At 42.5% G+C, this 16,791-nt stretch overlaps 1 protein-coding gene across 1 annotated transcript in view; it reads left to right on the top strand.

Moving 5' to 3' along the window:
- NEURL1 (neuralized E3 ubiquitin protein ligase 1) overlaps window positions 1-16,791 on the top strand; it is a 145,263-nt gene that overhangs the window by 39,858 nt on the left and 88,614 nt on the right. The gene's annotated exons all lie outside the window — the stretch shown is intronic.

Genomic DNA, 16,791 nt, shown 5'->3' with positions numbered 1-16,791 from the left:
ACACATCCATCCCCATGTGCTCTGTGCATCCAGGATTGTTGTACTGATGATCCCATGCTGAGTCCTGGCTGAGGAAGTCCATCACTAATCCATGCAACAGCAGTGGCACCAGTGGGATGAGCAACAGTACAGTGGTTAAACCCTGGTTTAACCTGGTGGGACCACCTTGGGAGTGAAAGGGTGCTCAATCCTGTGGAAGAGAGTTATATTATAGGATTAGGGCTGATTTGCTCAGGGGTCAAATGGGCAATCCTGGATTTCTTTTAGAAAGCCATACCTGAAATCTAAATTACAAGTCTAGTTATAAAATCTAAAAAGTAAAAAAAACCACCCCTATTTGTAAAATCAATAGAAGCAATTTATAGGCACCTTGATAATCTTATCTCTTGCCAATGGAAAGGAGGAAAAATCAAGGTGGCTGGTCTGCAGGTACCTTAGAGTTCAAAAAGCTAAGAAAAGTAGGCAGGTTTTAGGTCTTGTCTTAAGGAATTTGCTTTCCTTTCCTCTTCCTTTTTGATGTACTAGTTTGGTGCTTTATATGTCTGCATTTTATATGTCTGCACATCTGACACAACAAAGATTTTTCTGTTTCTGATATAGGAAGTATACTGGGAATATCACTTGCGAGCTGAGCTTTAATGTTTGACTCATTTAAACTGCTAAATAATTGGTTAAATTTTCACAAATTTTGAACCCATCACAGTCCTCCTAAACCCCCTCTGAAGCCTCAGGAGTTTCACTGCTCAGTGATATCCGGCTTGCAGTGAATATTCTGCCTCTGAAAACCAGGCCTATTTGTTTATTTGCTGTGTGTGATGCTATTTAGTATTGTGGGATGGATGAGCTCTGGATACACCTGCTCTGGTGCTCACCCTCCACCTGTATCCAAGCCCCAGTTCTTCACGAGTGTCTGCATTACATGGCAGGATCCTGGAATGGGAGAAGTTGTCAGGCCAGAGCAGAAATGTGAGAGCAGATAAGAACAACTTGCGCTGGAGCAGCAGATGTGACTGTTGTTTTGTGCAAGTAGATGATTCCCTAATCCTCTTAAGGACAGCCTGGGCAAAATCCCCTTTGTGACATTAGGCACAGCTCTGGGCCAGGTGGCCCCAGCTTCTGTCACTGCTTTGCTCTGAGGAGTCTCTGTGCTGCTGCCGAAAAGCCACTGCAAAAACAGCCTCACTGCCAGGTGTGGGGCAGAGCCCTGGGAACAGCCAGCACCAGGGTACTGCGAGACCCTTGGCTGAGGGCAGCTAAGCAGTCTGGGGGGTTTTAGGGCCTTGGAGTCTGTGGGTGTTACAGAAATGCTTTTTCTAGCAGTCATGTATGTAAGAAGGTGGCAAAATATTTGGCCAAAATAAAAAGGGATGACTGTGAGGTGAGGGGGGAGTGGGATAGTATGGGAAAGGCTTAATGGTGTGAGGTGAGCTGGCACAAGGAATATCTTAAAGCTTCCTCTGCCTTTCTCGGGGAAAGCCACTCCTTTCACTGATGTGTCTGGCCTGTGCAGTTGCAGAGGAAGGTTTTTCCTCATGGTTAGATTGTGACTAGGATGCTGAATGAGAGTGACCAGGAGGTGGAATGGTGGTCTGGCACTGGCTATAATTTCCCTGCTATGCCCTAGACTTTCTATGTGACCTTGGACAGAATACTTCCCCCGGAACATGGAAGGGACTCCAATGCTGTGAAGAGTCTGAAACAAGGACTTGGAAACTTTGACATTTCTCCCACTTGCCTTAGGTGGTATTCCTTGTGCAAGCCAGTAGTGGTCCTTTAAAAAGTGTTACTGTCCATTAATAAACCATTTCATGCTTAATAAAACATACCTTTGTCAGAATTGAAAACCCAAGCCCCATCCCATTGCTTTCCTTTTCAGTGCCCTTCAGTAGCTTCTTCTTTCCCACATGTTTTTGCATCACAGTCAGCCACCAAAATCTGAACCTTGCACTTGCCTCCCTCTTAATTGGTGCTACAGAGAGTGATGAGACCCCCTTATGAATGCCATATGCCACCTTGGTATTGTTAGCATAACTCTGAAATTACTGTGAAGACAAATGGCTTTGAGATTGTTGTTTTCCTTTCAGTTTGGTGGACACCACTATTTTTGTCCTTGCTTTAACTAGCCAAAGAATTTTGGTAAGCCAAAATTAATCTTTGGAATGGCACAAAATGTATTGTGGGGACACATTAAGGCTGGATTTTGGTGAAGATAATTTTGGAGGGTGCAGTCCTGAGGTTTTTCTTGGGCAGATCTCCCACTGACTCATCCAAAACTACCATGTTAAAGTCATCAAGAGGAGATTGTATCAAGAGGATACAAGACTGTATGTGGTATATTTCTGTAATACATTTTTTGTGTGTCCGAAGCAACTGGTATTAGCTTTATTTTCATGTTTTCTGAATTATTCTTGATTTCTTCACCACTTTTTCTCATCTGTTATAAAAACACCCTTCCTGACATGAGAAAGGAGACAAAAATTTCTGGCCTTGCTTCCTTTGTTACAGATGGTGATGGCAGTGTCTCAAGTTGCTGGTAGCAACACCTTCCTGGGGGGGAGAAGATAACAATTTGTCCAACGTCCAATAAAACTCAACATCCCTTCCATGGTGACACGCAGCACCCTCACTTAGTCCTTGTAACTCAAGATTCAATTTATGTAGAGCTGGCACACTGCAAGCATTTCTGGGCTGGAGGGTGTTCAACATCTTAGTGTCAGTCAGCTACTAACTCTCTTCTACAGATTATATGAATAATGTGTAAAATGTAAGATGTGTCACTTCACAAAACAGTTTTCAGATAGAGGCTGTGATTTTCATGCTCTTTTGTGAATTTAAAGAAACTTAGGCATTTCAAAAGAGCTTCTTTCTTAAGTGTCCTAACAGTCTGCTGGAAGTCTGGTGTCTGCCATGGAAGCCCAGCTCCATGGATCAGTCACGTAAGCAGGAGCAAGCTGCCCAGGATTTTCCTTTCTTCATATCTTTCCTCAGTGAAACTTCTGTTTACAGAAAGAGACTACAAGAAGGAAAGGGGTCTGGGGCCTGAGCTTTCACATGTTAAAACAAACAGTTGACTTGAAATTTGGCCACTCTGGGACCTGTTCCCAGCTCAGCCCCTGCCTTTGAGGAGCTTCAGTCTTCCTGGGCTTGGGTGCATTTCATGAATAGGTAAAAAGATGGAAATAGAAAAAAAAAAAAATAAGGCAGTGTTTTCATTAAATTAGCTTTGTTGGGCTGCACAGATCGAACTGTTGCAGTATTACATACTTTTTTTGGAGCTACTCTGCGTTTCCACTGATACAGAGAAGATCTGAATCTGTCCTCTTGGCTGTTCCACTTCAGCAATTGATTCTAATTCAGCCTTGCTATCCAAACATGTAGAATTAAAGATTTGTTACTAATTATATAGCTGCAATTCCTGACCATTTTTCTTCCTAGTTTAGTCAAAATCCTTCTGACATTTAGCAGATTGACATTCTCTTAGCATCTCCACAACAATCTGTCCAGTTTGTTTAAGAAGACAACATTTTTGGAAGAAACTGCAGCATCTCTGCTGGAAACTCAAGTACCTGGCAAGAAACGCTTGAGATACTTGTTGAGCTGGCCAAGTTCTGCTGTTGTGCTTAGTGATGGGCAGTTGTGTCATCTCATGTGTCTTTGGCTGTCTAGGGTTCACCTTTTGCTTTCTTCTGGAAGGCTCAGGAAAAAGCAATGTGGAGTTACAGAGCCCTGCAAGAGCCCTGCTGCCCTGGGTGGTTCATTGTCTGCAGTGCTGACTGCTGTCTGTGGTGAGAGGTGATTGATGCCAGCGTGACACATGGCCATGTTTCCAGTGTGTTTGCACATTTCCTCATTCCCATGGGATAATGACTGCTTGCCAGTCAGACGTTGTCATCAACACTCAGTGAATATCTCGCCCACCTCAGGGAAGATAAAAAGTGCTGGATGATGGTTCCTGTTCCCATAGGTCTGGGGAAGGCTGGGGCGGGGGAAAAGTTTCCATATTAGAGTTGTCACTTTATATTTTAAGGGTCTACCTAAGAACTAAACCTGTCCTAGGCTAAGAACATGGAATCTGTGTCATCTCAAAACAAGTAACTACTGAAAGGCAGTCATCACTCTGAAAATAAACATGGTTGAACAATTGAACCCACGGTTGGAGGCTCCCAACTCTACCTGGGGACTGTATTTTTCCAGCCACCTGGGTTGCAATCTCTACTTCTGTCCAACAGTGCTCCAGGAGCGCCCTAGTACTCTTCCTTCTAATACCTGAATAGCTTTGCTCTGCACTTAATTTTTATTTCCACCAGTTAGTGTTGATGTGATCTGTCAAAGAGCCTTAACAAATGTAAAAACACCTCGAAGTGTATAAAATTTTTTTAAAGAGAATTTGTCTTTTGTTTTCTGTTGTGGGCTGACACTCTTCCAGGTGTTTACAGCCAATGCATTTCATATTTCACAGTAATCCTGCTGACCTCCATTGGTGCCCCTGCAGAACAAGATGGGAATGTACATGATGTGTGCTCTGAGTGAGGCTTAGCTTTTTTTATTTGTTTGTTCTTTATTGCAGTATTTTGGATGACTGCAGGCATTGTTCCATCTTATTGGGCAGATCAGTTATCTTGCAGGATCAGCTGTGCTCATAGCAGGCAAAAGTGGATTGCAGGTCTATTTTTTACATATTTAACTGCTGAGCAACAGTCACACTGACAGGTACTGAATTCCACGTTAGCCTTATTGAATATGCAATATTTTTGCTATAGTCTTTTTTGGCCATTAGTGAAACGTACTGACGATTTGTTCAAGCAGTTGGTAACACCCAAGGGTTACTCAGAGTTCAGCCTTTTAGCAGATACTTACCTTATCTTACTTGTCCCTATTGGAAGATCACTGTTTATTCTCATTTTGAGCTCCATGATTTGGATAGCTTTTTACACATTGCTTATTATAAATTATACTTCGTGTGTTTCCATTTGGCCTGGATTCTTCTCTCTTTAAAAGCTTATTCCAGGATTTGTTCACTATCTCTGTTTCATATTCAAGTGGCCCTTTTATAACCTTCGTGAGAATTTACAAGTAATTTCAAGCCTTGTGTCCAGGTTCAGTTTGCATCCCCCTTTCATTTATGGCACAAGCACAGACTTCGCTCTGCTGTAGATACAGCAGTTAAATCAATGATGTTGAAAAGTGGTTGAAGACTTGGTTGCAGAGACAACTTACTGACAAACTGGCCACTGTCTTAGTTTTAGAATGACAGTGGAGAAAACATGAAAGCTGTGCTGAGCCAGAGCAGTGGTGATATCACAGTAGCAATCAATACCTCTCAACAAAGTACTTACTGATGGATCCACGCTTGTCAAAACCTTGGGGTAAAAAAGGCTGGAATATATAAAGAAGTCCTTTCCCTCTTGCCTAGGGCTTTTGACTTCCTCTAAAAGACAAGTTCTTATTTGAATCTCGGTGAAGAGAGCATGTGACTTGCTTAGGTGTTGCTTACTCTACCTGTTGTTTTGCTGTCTAAGAGGCCATCTATTAAGTAGTACTCTGGCAGAAACCTGTACTCTTTTGTATAGTACTTGTCATTTAAAGATCTCCAAATCTGTCCAAAGTGGAGGAAATTTATAATCCTTATCTTGTAAATTTAGAAACTAGGAACAGACAGACATGGTCAGAAAACCATTGCCAGCACTGGAAATAGAACCCAGCTTTCTGAGTCGTAGTTTCTGATCTTGCTAAAAACTAGATAGCAAGTGGGGAAGGAAGAATGATTCTTAATTTCCTTCTGAACCTATCTTCTGTTGCCGTTGAGTTGCTAGGGTGCCATGGTCTCATATTTACCCATGCAAAATAACAATATAAAGCTGTTTGCAGAGCGTGACCCAAAGCAGTGCTTTGCTTACAGGGGCACTAAAGCATTGCACAGCTTAGGAGTGCCCGTGCACCCTCTGGGGAGGGCTGGCTCATGTGGACCAGTGTTGTCCTGTAATGCAGCTCCAGCTATGGAGCTGGATCCAAAAGAATGGGAATTATTTACCTGTGACTATGTACGGAGCCTGGCAAAATGATGCCTTTATCCTGCTTTGATCCAAGATGTTGCTGAAATATAAATAGTATAATAACATATTTTTAGATGCAAAGGCAGTGAGCTTGTAAGAGGCAAATGGAAAATCCTCACGCATTGCAGCATCCAGTGAACCTGCTATGCTTTCTTTCTTCCACAAGTCGTTCACACATAGTGTTTCACTCACTGTTGGGAAGTAGGGAAGCCCTTTCAAACCTAATTTGCAACCAAGTACAAGAGAAAAATAGTTATTTGTGCAGAATAGTTTCAGAGACTATTCTGTATGCATCTGACTTGGAGAACATTACTGCTGCTTTTAAAAACATCAGATACTGTCTTACTGCATGAGGTAGCATCTCACTTGGAAAGACACTCTCCTAAATTCCAGCAGTCCACTGTTAGAGAAAATGAAATTAAATTTTCATACTTGTCTCTGGTGTAGTCATCTCCTTTCTGTGAATCACAATTCACCTCGCTCAAGAAGGCTGGAACAGAATGAACATTTCATTTGTACCTATGTTCTTAAATTGGTCCCCATCCCTGCATTCAAACATCTACTCCCTGGGGAAGACCATTTACTTCAGTATTTTGATTTGGAAATTGTACTGACATAAATAGACAGCAACATCAGATTCAGCATCTTGAATGCACTTTCCAGTCTTTGTATATCTTCAGGCTATCTGCTAGGAAAAAAATTTGAAAGTATTTCCAGTGAATCCACTTAGATGCTAAGTCATTTAAATTCTCAGGCATTGTTGTTACCAGGGATTTGAATAATGGCACAAAATGGCACAATTCCCTGCCTCCCCCTCCACATTCACCCTAGCGTGAGGTCTGGTGGGCTTGAGGACAGGAACTTAAAAGGATCCCTTTGTTAAAATGGGCAAGTCATCTCTGAAATTGAGGGTGCCTTGATATAATTGGAGATGGTGGGTTTTGATTTTATGGAATAATACAACAAAATGCTCCAGTGTCACACTGAAATAACAGGCAACTTTAAAAATCCTCAGGGGAGCAGTGTGTCCAGCCACTCTAAAGCAGCCGCGAGTCTGAGAGAGCACGCACCTCTTGCTTTTCCTCTGTGATAGCTCTGGGAAGGTATTTTGCTAATTCTGAAATGGAAACTAATTGAATGCTGAAGACCATTTTTGCAAACTGCTGCTGAGATGAGGTGACAAAAATTCCCAAATTTCTGTTACTCTAAAGCAAAGTGAAGATGTGTGCAGTGCTTTTCTAAAAGATGTCCCAGCAGCTTGTAGAAGGCTGGCCATGCTATTGTGTTGTTTTTTCTGTTTTATGGCATGAAACATAAAAATCTTTCTCTCAGGTTCTCTTGTTTTGTTTTTTTTTTAAATTTGGGGTGTTTTTTTCCTGATGGATGTACAGGTGTCTTGAAGGCTTTGAAGGACTGGTATAAGAAAAGTTGCATTCTGCTTGATTAGTTTTTCACTTGTATATTTATATCTAGCTTTTCTGCTGCTGCTCTGCTTGTCTCAAGGTAGATGTAAGAAACTGTGAACAAATTTAGGATGATGCTAAACAGAAGCTGTACATTTGGTGCTATGACTACAGAATTTTGACTTAGTTACTTCCAATCGTGGAAACATGTATCTATTTGTAAGGTACTGTGTACCTTGACCTCTTAAACTGTAAAACACTTAGCATCTCTGGGGTTTGACAAAACACGTGGCTATTTTCCTTTCTCAGACATGTTCTTCTCAGCTGTATGAAAGTGTGAGAAATGGTTTAGAGAAGGGGTGAGCTCAGAGGATGGCTTAGGTCTATTCTAGTTGTAGAAATAGGGCAGGTGTTCTCCATTGGTGCTGTATCTCTCTGTTCTGTCCCTCTAACTCCTCATGACTCATTTGTCACATAAAGCTCCTGGACTGAACAGAGGCTCTGGGGCTCCCTGTGATTAATTATTTATCGAGCCATGGCAGAGCGAAGCCTACGAGCACAGAGCAGACTGCGGTGTTGAGCAGTGCAACACCCACTCTGCATAACACAGTAACTCAGAGTTGCATTTAGTTTCCTTGTCTCCTTTTCTGCATGACTTAGCAAAGAGTGCTGTGCTCCATGCATGGTGAAAGGGAGCTGACTCAGAGAGAAGAGCAGCCGTGTAAGGAGCAGCAAAGGCTGTGGCAGCAGTGTTACCCCACTGTCACCCATCCTCATGTTTGGGGGAGAAAACCCTTCTCTCCTTGTCTTTTCCTTGGCTCCCATTTGGATAGAGCAGTGGTAAGGATGACCTTGGGCATCCCTGTGTTGTCCCCTGCCCCAAACCACGGATGAATGAGCAAAGACAAGTTTAGTGACCAGGAGGAAGACAGGCATATGGAGAGCCTGCTCCACATGGAAAGAGGAGTGGGGAATGACTGGTGAGATCCTGGTCTCCATCCACAGCCTTGGTCTGGCTCTGTCAACAATCAGAGCAGGCTCTCTGCTGTATGAGACATTTTGTTCTTAAGCCTCAAAGCAATAAAGTGCCTTAGTCATGTTTTGCCAACAGCTGATGGTGTAAACACAGTGAAATGAGTGAGCTGCAGTGTAAGAGGGTGCTGTGGACATGTTATCCTCTGGACTGGGCATGGAGCAAACCCTGTTACAGCTGTGGGTTTTTTCCAGATTTCATTGCTGTTGGCAGTCAGCCATCTTCCAGAGTCCCTCTGGATGCTGAAGATAGCATGTGTCAACTAAAGTGGCTGAGCAGGTGACCTCTGGGAAAGGAGATTTTGCTTTTCATCATTTTTCACATCACAAGGAAGAAGAATTGCTCTTGAAATAGCCACTTTGCTGGGAACATGAGCAGAGAAGCCTAGGATGGTGGTGGCTGCACAGAAGGTTACCCCTTGAAGGTGGCCTGGGAACGGTGGGAAGGGTCACTGTAGGCTGCAGGGGCACCTTGGACTGGGTGCTCTGTGTGCAGTGAACAGTTTGAGTGGTCCCATTCCCAGTTCCTTAACTGACTTTGGTAAATCTGTGATGTTTAATATCTGTGTTAGTTATCTAAAGTTTCTCTGCTCCTGGTTGAACAGTTAATTGCTTCTGACCTGTTAATAATGATTTTTCATTTACTGTTCATTTCCCTGGCATGTGACAGAGCCCTTCATGATAATGCCTCTTCTTGCTGGTTGGGTGATTGTAGCTGTTTGGTTTGGGAGGGGAAATACACTTTCTCCACATATTTCTGTTAGCACAGTTTTGCTTGTCTGTGCATTAATCAGTGATGAATGGAACTTATTTTTACATGTGGTGGGTTCATATTTACCATGAGCGTTTCAGAGCACTGCAAATGTCTAGAGTCTGGCTGAGGGAGAACTGTGATATTGTGGCTGTGTTGTAAGGCTTCGGCAATGAGGAGAGTCATTCATGGTGTTTGATTTTTGCATCTTTTAACTTTAAAGTAGGTTTAAAAGAGTTTTTTTAGTTTAACAGTATAAATCCTATTTGAATATGAAGAAATAGCGAAAGAACTTGCTCCAGCAGGGAAGCTTCCTGTACACAAACAGTAATCAGAAAAGATGCTGAACTTAAGCCACATGACATTTGCAATGATTGCCCTTTCTCTGGGTCTGGTAACAAACTTGCCAAGCGTCACTGCTGGTCCATCACCTGTGATAGTCCATTAAAAAGTTCTTTGTTGCTTGGCTTTCATCCCTTGTGGGAAGAGGGTAGAGGAGAGGGCAGCTCTCGAGCAGTGTGTCCCAGTTCTGTGCATCAGATGGTGGTTGCCTCTCATCTCACCGTGGGCCTGACCCTCAGCTGATCAGGGATGGCCGTCTGAGGTCCTCAAAGGACTTGGGATCTGACCCATCTGTGACATCTCTGGCCCTTGCTGGTCTTGCTGGCACGTTTAGATGCCAACATTCATCCAGCATTGCTCTGCCTCCTCACCACACCTTGCCTGGTGTCGGAGCTCTCTTTCTCCGTGGTGCCTCTTCATGTTACCCCTTGCTTATTTAAAAAGAGAGAGGAAAGCCGGGTGCTGTCAGGCCCCACTGTGTGTGCTGCCAATTCATCCTCTTACAGTCCTACTCTGTAATTTTCCCTGTGACTAAAGAGGAATCATTCCACCTAGTGCTTCAAATTATTATTTTTTTTCATTTCTAACAAGGTTTTGCAAGAGTGCAGGGAATAAGTGAAGAGCCCCCATATTTTCTTCTTTAGAAGATAAAACCTGCCCATTTTATTCTTTTGATTAAAAAATGTGAACACCTGACTTGTTAGGTAAAAAACCAGATGGTAGAAGCTTGAGGGATAGTGTGCACACACAAAACATCTGCTGCGCAGATAGTATTTAGAAAATGATGATATCAGAGCCTATTTCATTCCACAGGCTGGAAATTGTGGAAATACCCCTAAAAAGCACAGATCCCAGAGTAGGACCTAACCCCAGCTTTGACTGCCGTGAAATGCTAGATCTGGATCTAGTTGTGTTGGCTTGATGATGCTCTGCTACTTACCCAAAGGTTAATTGTTTAGGGTTAGGTTCCTTACCCCATTCTTCTGCTGTCCCCCAGTGCAGGTCTGCTGCCTGCATGACTAATCCATCAAGTATGCCTGATGTGATAGTCCAAGTCCTGTTTCTCTGTTCTGCCTTGTTATCTTCATCATATGTTCTGTGCTCAGAGAGATACTGATTTCTGAATATCATGCTTTCCATAGTGACTGCTCAGCAGCCATCTCATTATGGTCTTAAAGATACAAGGCCAGATGCTTTCATTTATACTGGATAAGCCTCTGAGGCTTATATGATCAGTTCCCAAACAATAATTCACAGAAATAATCTGCCTTTTATGTTCCAAGGACTTAAGTTTGAAGGCTACTTCAACAATAAATTATTTACAACAAGTTTTATCCAAATTATCTTCTACTTCTATGTTGTATTTTAATCTATTTTTCTCTCTCATGTTCTTTCGTTTAGTGTCTTTATAGATTTAACATGTCTATCCAAATGGAAAATCTCTTCCTAAATATGAGTCAGCATAACCAGCTTTTGCAAGCATCAAAACTCTCCAGATTATGACACCTTTGTACTGTGAAAATGAAAGTTTAAAATCATACGCTGCCTATGGTGTATTATTTATCTATCTCATAGGCTATTAACTACAGCAATTTGTATGAGTCAAACATAGCAAATGTCAGATGCTGCTTCCATTTCTGCTTTTGTTTTGCTTCACTGGCAAAATTCTTGTTGATTTCAGTAGTGGCAGATTAAGCCTTGTGTATGTTTAATTTTCATAAGCCTCTTCATTGTGCCCATTTCCTTTAAATATTTCTGTGTCTTTACACAACTCTTCCACGCAAATTTCAACATCTTTGAAGTCTCCTTCCTTGGCTCAAGTTGTCTAAATCCCAGAAAGTATTGGCTCAGACTGTGGTCTTACCCAGCCAGGGGTCCATCCCTGCTGTGTGGGACAGACACTGCTTCTGTTTGCTAGAAGGTGAAATAAGGTATTGGATAAAGATGTTTCTCTGCATCGCCTGAGTTTTGAGTCTGTTAGGTGTTTCACAGATGTGTGAAGCAGCAGATGGATAAATGGTGTCAGCAATGTAGTGCAGGCTGTGAGGAAAAAAAGTAGTTACTGAGCTTTAGGTTAGCATGAGCAATATCCAGAAGGAGTGACCAGCAAGTAAACTCTGGTGTTGGAGCATCCAAGGACAGGTGGCTCCCTGCCCTCCCCGAGAGCAGCGTGTTTGAAGGGGAGTTGCTAAGGGCACTGTGGTGTGGTCTCGTACATATTCTCTTAAATAAAGCTCTGCCTTGACAGCTGGTACTGGGATTTGTCGTGAAGCAAAAACTAATGTCTGGGAAGTTCACAAACTCCTAAGACATGGATCTTCAGTAGACTTGAAGCTGTTAAAAGGACCGTCATCTGAAATATCATCATGTCCATGTAATGTACAGACCTGTGCTGCTAACATGGAACACGCAGAGATATTTATCTTGTCATGCCCATATCTAATGTTCCTGTCTTAAGATGGACAGAAAAAGATTTATACTTCTTAACTACACTACATTAATGAAAAACATTCTCTTCTGCCCTCTCGCTGAAGCTGAAGGGCAAATACTCTCTGAAGTGGGGGTGAGACCACAGTCAGACCTTGAATGAGGTCTTGGAAATGTCAGTGGACTGAGTTCACTGTGCGTGAGTTGGAAGTGTGGCAGAGTGCAATTTGATGAAGATCTGGTTGAAGTTGGGGAGCACTGAGCATCAGTTGTCTGTGTTTTCTCTTTGGAGGTAAAAGCTGGGTAACAGTCAAGTAGGAATTCCCCTAGGAAGTGCAAGTGTCTCCTGTGGACAAGGACATGCTGCTGCCATCACCAAAGTGGTGATGGTATTGGCCCCTCAAGTTACATGACAAGAGGAGATGTGTGAAAATGTCCAGTTTAGAAAATTTGGCAAAGAGTGTGGTGGCTGATCTACTTCTAGAGGCACAGGTGAGAATTTGCTTTCAATAGAGCAGTGTAGGTGGATACTTGGTAAAAGCCTGGTTAAGGACTGTCAGCATTATGATGACTGTGGCTGCAACTGTGCTGATAAAGCTGTTGAAGATGGATTTTGTCCATGTGGCTAGATAAGGCTAAAGTGACAGGAGTCATCATAGCTGGCACGAAACTGCAAAAGTGGAAATGCTTTTGTGCAGCTAAAACATCTCCAGGACATAAGAACAGCTGAGTTAAGATGACCTGATAGGGAGGGAGAGAACTGTGTTTGGATTGGTGCTGTAAATGATGTAACTGCTGATTTTTACTAGCCTGGGGTATGGCTCACAGGTCACCTTGAACAAGCAAATAGCTGCACAGAATAGCTTAGAGTTTTTGAGTCATCCTGTGGAACATACTTTCGTCCTAATAAGCAGTGTTTATTCCTCATTGAAACTCAACTTCTTTGATGCTAATCACAAACATTATTTTTAGCCCCTCATGCTAAACAGAGTTCAGATGTATTTTATCTGCTCAAGTGACCAGTTGTGCTGGGGTCAAATCCTGCTTATTATTAGGAATGTGTGTGTTTAATAAAATGTCTTGTTTAGATCTAAGTTAAGCATTTTTTTTTTCTTAGATAGGTGTGATATAATGTTTCTGTTTTAAAAATGTTTTTCTCTGTTCCCTCAAAACCAAATAATAGTTTGGGAGACTGAGAGAAGGAAGGGTGGGAAGAAGCAGACATCTAAGTAAAACATATGTTGAATGGGAAAAAAATCAGTCATCCTGGGTTCTGGGCCTGTGATTATTTCCACATGCCTGGACTGTATCACTGTGCTGTGTGCCATTAATGTCATTAGATGCTTTATGCCAGAGTGGGTTTTTTGTATGTGCTGGTGAGATTGCAGAACTGGGACCTCGATGGGTAAATGCTGCCAGTGCCATGTGGGCACTGAGGGGGTGCTGCACCCTTCCAAACTCCCTTCTTGTGCTGTGTGTGTGGGCACATGCCCAGCGAGCCCAGCAGCCCCTGAAGTGCCAACAATTGCCTGGCTGGTTAACCAACCTCCAGGCTGCAAAGCTTGTCCTCAGCTCTTTTTGAGAAAAACAAACAAGAAAACTGGCTAATCCAACCTCACCTTGTAAAAATTGGTATTTTTAACTGGTGCTTGGTGGTGCAAGAAGGTTAAAAAAGAAGCTTAATATTCCTGTTCAAAGGTTCCTGTGTGTCCAGAAGAAATACCAGCCTTTCCCCCTTATTTTTGTGAGGGCTGATTTGTGAGAATGTGAGGCCTTGGGATCCATCTCCATTCCCTTTGGTTCCTGGTGAAAGGAAAAGAGATTTGATTGCTCCCTCCAGATAAAAATACAGAGGAGTCTTCTAGGCCAGAAAACGACTTCTTTTTTCCTTTTCTTTCCTTTTTTTGTTGTTATTTGAGCTTGCCAGATTGGTCTGCTCTCCAAGTGTGTGGGCGGCACAGAAGAGGTTGCTGAGACAAAGAATTGGGGGGAGGGAGGAAGGAGAAGTGAAAAAGACCTTTGGATTGGAGGCATGGTGCATGGCAGGAAGAGGCGCAATGGCAGGAGCAGTGTTGTTTTGGTTTGCAGAAGTTTGCAGCTGATCACAAGAAGCTGCGGTAGGTCACAGACACTCAGTCTAGATGCTGCAGTGGTGAATATATTAGCATGGTTTAGATCCTAGGGATATGGGCATTTTTCTGCATTTGGTAATATGAATCTCATGTCCTGCTCTGATCCCTCCTCCTGGAAATGGAGATGTGGGATGGAGAAGTGACTGGAGGGAAACATGACCATTGCTCTACTCAGTACAGTATTTACACTTGATGTTCATCTGCTTGGTGCTTTGATAAAGTAGGTATAGAACAAGTGGCATTTGATGAAGGTAAAGCTCTGATTTTTTGTACTAATTAAGTCCTGTTTTCCTGAGCTGAAGAACCAAAACTCTTTTCTCATTCCAGTAATAGCTGCTCCCAGTCTACTGCATCTCGGTTGCGACCTTTCATGATACTTACGTGAGACTGAGTTAGATTCAAAATGTCTTTTAATTTGAATAATAGAACAAAGGAGTTGAAGGACATTACAGGGGAGGAAGGCTGAATTTCATGTAAAACTTGAAAGGCCACAAAGAGTCTAGGATGGGGAGGTACACCAGTATCTGGTGAGGGAGAGCAGAGGGAGAGCAGAAGACCAGGGAACATTGAGTAAAAGATGAACAGAGGGAGTGGGAAGGGGCAACACCTGTAACAGGCATGACATGATTTGTTTGGTATTTACACTGGCAGGATTCCTCTCACCCGGGCTGGAAAATTCACCCTTGCCATGCATTTTGCCCTTGAAGTATTTGACCTCCAGCTCCTTTAGTTCCCTGGAGACCAGTGTTAAAGACCTTGTGAAAGCAGCTCTGTACAGGAAAGTTCTGTAAATAAGTCACATTTCCTCTGAGGTGGCCCTGTAGCAGGAGACGGGGAAGTTTTGGGGTGAGAAGGCGTGCATGAGGAGCCAGTCCTGGAAGAGGATCATAGACTGTCCTCTGTGACCCCAGGAGCCTTTCAAAGCTCAGGCTAAAACTTTCTGTGGGCACATGCAGTGGGGGACATTCTCATGGATGTAGTGTGAGCCTGCCTGCCCATCTTGCCAGCCCAAAAGGTTTCTTTTGGATCCTTCTACCCTTCACTGTCCTCTCTGAAGGACTTTGAACAGGGTAATAAAAAGGTGTTTCTCTGCTGGGCTAATATTTACATCACAAACATGCAGTGCCTTTGCTTGGTTACAAACATCCCTGCATGGAAGTGAGAGGCTTTTCTCAGAAAGGGTGGGACAGGAAACAGAGGGGTTATTCACTCTTATCATTGTATCTGCTAAGAACAATCTTTAGAAACTGCACTTCTATGCTGAGGAAACATTATTAAGATTAAAAAGTCAGGCTCTCAAAAGCTATCACATGCCGGAGTGGAAGTTGTCTATCTGACCTTGGTGCCGGTGCTTTCTGATTACCTTATTTATCTCTTTGGTTTCACAGTCCTGCCTGTGCCCTTTCCAGAGGGCATTGAATGAAGATTGTTAAAGCAAATCAACCTGTTGCTTGAAAAGGTCCTCATTTAAATTTTTGAAAAAACTTGAAATGTGCTTTTTTAGCTCAGGCAGAGAGGCATCACCTCTTCCTACAGGAATATTGTGAAAATGAGTGTAGTTTTTGCTCTGCAGTCACATGTTAAAGCAAAAATGCCATAAAAACTCTGTTGATTCCAGCTGGTAATTTAGTTTTTCAGTGCAGAATTTGGATGTTGCCTGTGATAAAGTGTGAATGAGTTACTTATATAATATAAAATGTATATATTATACCACTATTCCCTGTAACTTTGTGTGGAAAGACATTATACTTGTGTTGCTAAAGTCTGTCATAGTGCCTTATCACGTGATACTGTTCAAAGTTTCCAAATATTTAATAGCCACAGAACTGGGCTTGAAATAACACATTTCTCAGTCCTGCCATGTTGTCATTGTGCCGTGCCTCCAGTTGAAGTAAAAATAAAGATATTCTCATGAGATTAAAGAAAATATTTGCTTGAAGATAGAAACTTTAGTTTTCTCTCTAGTTCTGAAAACATAAGTCAACTTCATTCAGGTGAGTGTTATAAATCAGCATTTCTTTGGTTTTTAAAATGACAGTGTTTCTTCTGATGGCATGTTTCTATATTCATTTTCCATTATGTTTGGATAAGTCTGAGATTCTTTTGAATCTTGTTGTGCTTGAAGTGGTAATGTGAAATGGCAGTGAGAGGCAAAGCTATTAATTTAGCATGGAAATGAAGGTCAGAGCTGGAGGCATTTGAAGGCCTAGCTGGTGTCATGCACAGCATGATACTTGCCCTCAGGAATGGGCTTCTGGCAGATTCCAGGGGACCTTGCCCCAGGCAGACACAGTTTTTCAGTATCGTTTTAAAGCTCCTGGTTAGCCCAGTGCAATATTTTATTGCAAAGCACATCTTACATTGAATTCTGTGATTTTTTAGTCCTTGTTTCCTCTTAGTTCCCACAGGGTTTTCTTAATATATTATCCCAAAAGTATTCAAGGAAGAGGGAGCACTCTTGGCTTTTGGGGCTTTAATTTCTTGCCTGACACCTTCATGCACTGAGTCACTCTCTTTGAAGATAAACCCCCCATCCAGTGGGGCTTGTAAGCATGTACATGCTGATGGAAAAATGTTGTGTGCAATTTGGCCTGAGGTCAGTTCAGTTCCTTTCCTTAGAAATCCTTCTTCTTGCTCAGCTTTTTGTCCCT

The sequence above is a fragment of the Corvus cornix genome, chromosome 6 (genome assembly GCF_000738735.6).
Source record: "Corvus cornix cornix isolate S_Up_H32 chromosome 6, ASM73873v5, whole genome shotgun sequence".
Lineage (NCBI taxonomy): Eukaryota > Metazoa > Chordata > Aves > Passeriformes > Corvidae > Corvus > Corvus cornix.
Note: the sequence above shows the minus strand (reverse complement) of the source record. Positions and strands in the feature narration are given on the sequence as shown.